This window comes from Limulus polyphemus, unplaced genomic scaffold (genome assembly GCF_000517525.1).
Source record: "Limulus polyphemus unplaced genomic scaffold, Limulus_polyphemus-2.1.2 Scaffold57, whole genome shotgun sequence".
Classification (NCBI taxonomy): Eukaryota; Metazoa; Arthropoda; class Merostomata; order Xiphosura; family Limulidae; genus Limulus; species Limulus polyphemus.
In genome coordinates, this window is record NW_013665667.1 from 1,150,763 (window position 1) to 1,157,055 (window position 6,293).

General features: G+C 34.1%; 1 long non-coding RNA gene across 1 annotated transcript in view; it reads right to left on the reverse strand.

Moving 5' to 3' along the window:
• LOC111086999 overlaps positions 1-2,918 on the reverse strand; it is a 174,753-nt gene extending 171,835 nt beyond the window's left edge. The window contains exon 1 of the long non-coding RNA XR_002611722.1: positions 2,836-2,918. This is a non-coding gene — a long non-coding RNA (uncharacterized LOC111086999). The remainder of the gene's footprint in view (positions 1-2,835) is intronic.
• Positions 2,919-6,293: the final 3,375 nt, after the last annotated feature.

Sequence of the window (6,293 nt, forward strand, 5' to 3'; positions counted from 1 at the left end):
CGCTGGAATCCGGGTTTCGATACCCCTGGTGGACAGAGCACAGATAGCCTATTGTGTAGCTTTGTGCTTAACTTCAAAAAACAACAATTTTGTCTGGTAACCACATTATTTGTGATGAAAATCGTGAAATGCTGCGTCAAGTGATTTAAATCGACATTGTACAACTAAAAGCACTGTCGCATTACTATAAACAATTTCATTTGTAACACTTCAGCATTTTATTCTTAACAGAAATATGTTTTCAAAATATGTCACCAATATCATAGATTTAAAATCACTGTTTCCACGTTTCTCGTAAAATAATGAAAAGAAAATTGTAAGAAAATCACAGTGTCTTAACTGTACCAATGAAATTTGGTCCAAAATAATTCTGCTTTGTTTCAAAATTTGTTTGCAGTTAAGCACAAAGCTACACAATGAGCTTTATGTGCTCTGCTCACCACGTGTATCGAAACCCAGTTTCTAGCGTTGTAAGTCCGCAGACGTACCGCTGTGCCAATGGAGGGCATTGTTTGATTCGAAATTTGAGCGTTTATTTGTTTGTTTTTGTATATTCGCACAAAGCCACTCTAAGACTATCTACGTTAGCCGTTCATAATTTTGAACCTATAGGCTAGAGGCAAGGCAGTTAGTCATTAACACTTACCACCAACTTTTGCCTTACATAACACATTCACGGCCCCAAAGTGCGAAATGCGCTTTGTTTTAGACGGTTACAGGACTAGAAATGTTATACTTCCATATCCAAAGTTCGGTGACGCTAAACTACACAAAGAGCTATCTGCCCAAAGTCTTCTTAATTTTTAATTGATATATTGCAGGTGATTTTTTTTAGTTAGTAAACAACAGTCACTCTCAACTGTTAGTCTACTTCTGTCTGATCGAATAACATGATTCGACGGTCAGTCTTATACCGCACCCACAGGACCAAATTGAGACAACAGGCCGCAAAACACGAATCCTCGGATTCAAAGATCGAACACGGTAACCACTAGGTAACGTCCGGCCCCAAAAGTAAGTCATTGGCAGTAGCTAGTTAAATACAACCAATAAGAATGCGTCTTAAAACCTCTGATATATTCATCAACCTTGTTGAAATATTGTCATCACAAGACAACTCTGCCTTTAAAAAAAAAAGAACTGTGTTGTAGTTGTACTTTAATTTCAATTTTATCAATAAAACGGTTTGGATTATCAAAGTATGTAATGTGAATGTCAGAACTATTATCCTACTAAAACTATTCTTAAGACTAGTTGTCATTAGAAACTATAGATATTATTATAGGACAGAAAATATAAACAACCATATAATTTTCAACTTGACGTACAACATTTACGTCCACGCTTACAATAAACTAATAATCATGAATCATAAGCATCATTTCTCATATGAAAGCCTCCATTTTGAATGTATACATTTTAACTTTCTTTGGTCAGTAAGTTAGTTGTAGTTGCTGAGGCAACAAAAGGCAACAGATTTCAACAATAACGTTTAGTTCAGGAACAATTTATTCGACGCTGAATCTCAGCTTTTGAGCCTTAGGTTATAAAGAGGAGACCGATAATACACAGATGTTGTCTTACATAATGTTAGCAATGTAACACAAGGTCACGACACCTGGTGAATACATTTAGAGTATCTTCTAACTTTGAGCCCGGATAAGTTAAAAAAGCAAAAAACAGTAATAAATGGTCTCACCTGAAAATGAAGTAATCTTTCTTCTTGTCGAAACGAATTAATACATGGTAATTCTGTATTTAATTTCTGCTATTACATATTGTTCTTGTTTTTATACTGAAATCCTTAAGCTTTTAGAACTTAACATACTGACGCGGTAATAAAGAAAGAAGCCTTGCACTCCGCCCTAACAAATGAACGAATCTAAAATATATTTCATAAACACCTCTTGGGAATGACCCTTCTACTTGCATAAAACGTATTGCAAAATTAAATGAGCAAGAAAAGGCATTTTTACTGTTACACAAGCAGTTATTAATACTGTTTTCTATTAAAATGGCGCCAACAAGTTACAGAATATTTTCATTATCTTTAGTGAATATAGTACTTTACACAGAATTTATATTATCAGTGAATATACTTAAAAGAAACAAATTTCTTTCATGTGTACATTTTCATATTTCTGAAATAGAATCACCTAGAAAATAAACAAATGGTAAAACTATATAGATAAGAGTATAAGACTCTTCGCCTGACTTAACGATACATAATTTAACTAAGAGTTGCATAACTTTATGTTTATACTGTCAACCATTAATCTCATTTTACCCCCATTAAAAAAAGTGGCTTTTCCAAAACAACGTGGTGGTATAATATGCAGCAATTAAAACTTCTAAATCCAAACAACGAGTTTGAAATTAGATAGATGATTAATTCAAAGCTATTCCAAAGCATGTTGAGTATGTAAAAAGGATAAAAAAACACTATAAAAAACCTAATTAGGGTTAATTTATGAGCAGCTATGACTCTTGGTATCTTAGAAAAGTCGTTACATTACAAAGTGAACCTTTACAAGGTCTTCAGAAACAAATAATAAGTAAGTACGTTACGTTATTTATATATGTATACAAATTATTTTGAAAGACGCAATAATATTTAAGAATAGTTTGATTGTAGGTCGATTAATGATAAATCTATTTCTAATAGCTGAAAATATTAATATTTGTTTCAAATACAGAAGTTTAGAATGTTTTATTTAGTTTTCGTGGTAAATAATTTTGAATTTTTTTTTCCGAGCAAAACAAAATGTCGCCATTACGTTAGTTTCACCGTATATAATAATAAAATTGTTATATATAGAATAAATACAAACTTACCTATGAAGATCTATGTTAGCAAAAACGGGAGGAGTGAGAGTGTGTATCATCTTCAACAAACTAAGATGAAATAATTGTTCTAGCATATCGAATCTGTTCACTGGACTATGGCATAAAAAAAGGAAAATCAGAAATATGACGTACGAGAAAATCACTTTTATACTTCTTTCTAATACCTTATCAAGGATAGAGTGGTTACTATACAGAAATAGCATGCATACACAGTATGTGAATAAACAAATATCAAATGTGTCCTACACTATCTGAAACAACATTTACGAATCAATATATATATATATATGTATATATCAAGAAGGAAACGATAAATATAAACATTTAACAAAGAGAAAGTATATCAGCAGGGTGAAATATAGTCTTCAGAATACTGTGATAATTTTATAGACTGAATAGTCCAGTATATCACAAGGGTGAAATAGTCTTCAGAATACTGTGATAATTTTATAGACTGAATAGTCCAGTATATCACAAGGGTGAAATAGTCTTCAGAATACTGTGATAATTTTATAGACTGAATAGTCCAGTATATCACCAGGGTGAAATAGTCTTCAGAACAGTATGATAAAATTATAGATTAAATGTTCAAGTGAAACGACAAGATGAAATAGTCTTCAGAAGTTTTCTGATGTGTGTAGTAGGACAACGTCTACAGATATGCATCATCTAATCAGTTATAACTTTATAAGTCGCTGAGACATTTCTCCCTTTCATTATTGTCGATCATTACTATCGCAACTTGGAATCAGAATCACTTTTTTCTCACCTGATAAAACTATATTTTCAATTCGAGAAGTTGATTACTAACTACAACTAATTTGGAATTTTTTGAACGGTTTACATAAGAGGAAAATTACACTTTCTAGCTGTTCCTGACGGAGCCCACGGCGTCGTTAAGAGAGATGCAATCCCACACAGTCCTCATAGTGTTACCAATACGGTGTTCACCCGTGTCCTTCTTCTTGTCAGGCCCCGTCTGCTGACCTGCAACTCCACCTCATCAGTCATGTTTTGACACCCGTGTTTGTATGTTTTCTGACAAGCCAGGCCTGTGATCATTAACAAGCGCTTTGAAGTTTCCCGCCCTGGCAGACTTTGACGGGGCATGTGTCCTTTGGCTGATTTCTGTTTGAAACCTCTGGCTATAACCATTACTGTTCTTTACACACAAGAGAAGGAGACCGACGTGTCCTGTTATCCTCTGAAGTCTCTGTTTTACCACGGAATCCAGATCATGTACTGAAGTGTTTTTTGAATGTCTGGATGACTCAGTATATCAGTAGAATATTTCAATTCAAGATCGCTTTAATTCCTTCATCTGCACTTTTTTAAACTCTCTGGCCTTTATTAATTGAGATGAATTATTTAGAACATTTATTCTGTCATTTCTTATTTTAATTTCTCTACATTTTTATCAGTTCTTATGATTCTTTTTTCTTATCATACTCACTCCTCATGTCTTCTTGAGACGTTTTATATACTCAGTATTTCAGGCGTATCTTTGTAATTTTAGCTTGTTTACACTTTCTCTTGTATTTCATACTTTCAACATTCAAACAAGCATATTTCTTTTTCTATAATAATACAGTTTGTTTGTTTGAAAGCTACACAATGAGCTATATGTGCTCTGCTCACCACGAGTATCGAAACTCGGTTTCTAGCGTTGTAAGTCCTCAGACATACCACTGTGCCACTAGGGGACGTAATAATACAGATAGACAACAAGCTGAAAATGGGTCAAATAGATAGATGACTGACTGAGAAAATGAGAAAGATCTAAGTTAGATCAATTTGTGTACGAAATGAGAAAAGAAAAGGTAATCTAGATAAAAATATATTTACAGCCACAAGATATAAACATTATAGTTTTGAATGATACTTGGCTGTTGCAAACTGTTGCCTAAAAGAAATATATAAACTGCTTTTATTAAGGGATTGTTTTTTTTTATGTAAAAAACCATCACTGCACCTTATATTAACTTTTAAACTCAATATCTTACTCAGATTCGAACATGAAATTTTATTCGTTTTCACACTTATCAGGTTTGTTAGTATAGCAGCTATATGACGTTTGCTTATAAACTGCGCTTTCACTGCATTTGCTCGTTATCGATCCATTGTGTATTTTTATAGCTATAAAATATAATAGTAGTTTTTTTCTTCTTACACCAAAAAGTACAGGTACATTTCTCTAATAGCTTCAAACTCGCACGCTTATGTAAGCCAAAAACCGGTTGCGTTCGTTGCTTAGATTAATAGAGTGTGCTTGTTAATACTGTTCAAGCTTAAGACGCAAGAAGCCACGGCTAACAATAGAGTTGAAATCCCCCAGCTTTGAAAAACTGGGGAGCCGCAGTCGGGATAGCCTGCTAATGACCGTAGCAGGGAAGACCAAGCTGCTGATTTGTCAGGGCAATTGACAGCCGGTAACCCTGCTGAAGGCAGCGGCGTCTTTGTGAGCTGTCTCCCGGTCACAAGAGGGCCGTGACTCAAGACAGGCGGATCCATTTTAAGAAAGGGCATCTTCCAGCAGTTGTAAACGATTGAAGAATATATTTCTTTGTGGGTGTTTTAACTTCTGGCCTTTATGTTACCGAGATGTGATTTATTGCCGTGTAGTCTTGTCAGTGAACAATCAGTTAAAGCATGAATGTCGTAAATAGACGTTCGCCAGGCACTGTATAAAACGTAAAGCAGTTCTTGGATCAGGTTAGGCAGACTTGGCCTTTCCAGTTTTCCTTTTACTCCTTCCGTACAGCCCTTTTAAAATCTTATATAGCAACAAATTATAACAAATAAACTATACTTTTCCATATTGAAGTTGAGTACAAAATCACACACAGTTTACTCATTACAAATAAACAAGTTTTTTTAGTTATGTATAACTGTCTATTACATACTTGATTTTTGCCAGTGAGAAGTTTGTAACCGGTCTATGAATTTCATTGAAACCACGTGTTTGTCAAACTTAGATTCGTTTTCTGAAATAACCATAAATAACTTGCTGTATTAAGACGACAAACCATGACATTCAGTGAAGGAGCAAGAAAGTCTATAGCTAGTGTAATAGTAAAATGATGTTACGTATGTCTTCATAAAAGTCAAACAACTGATATTAAAATCTACTAACGTTTGACCTAGAGTTAAGTTATCATGTTAGAAACTGTTAGTTAATCTTCCATCCGAATCCATGTGAATTTATGGTTGTAATATACGGTTTCAGCGTCTGTATTCTTTTAAAACAAAACAAAAAGTTCCATACAACAGATAAATAAGCTCATCGTGATATGATGAGGTGAAAACGACAACCTATCACCACATATAAGGCGTCCAACAGATAAATAAGCTCATCGTGATATGATGAGGTGAAAACGACAACTTATCACCACATATAAGGCGTCTAACAGATGAATAAGCTCATCGTGATATGATGAAGGTGAAAA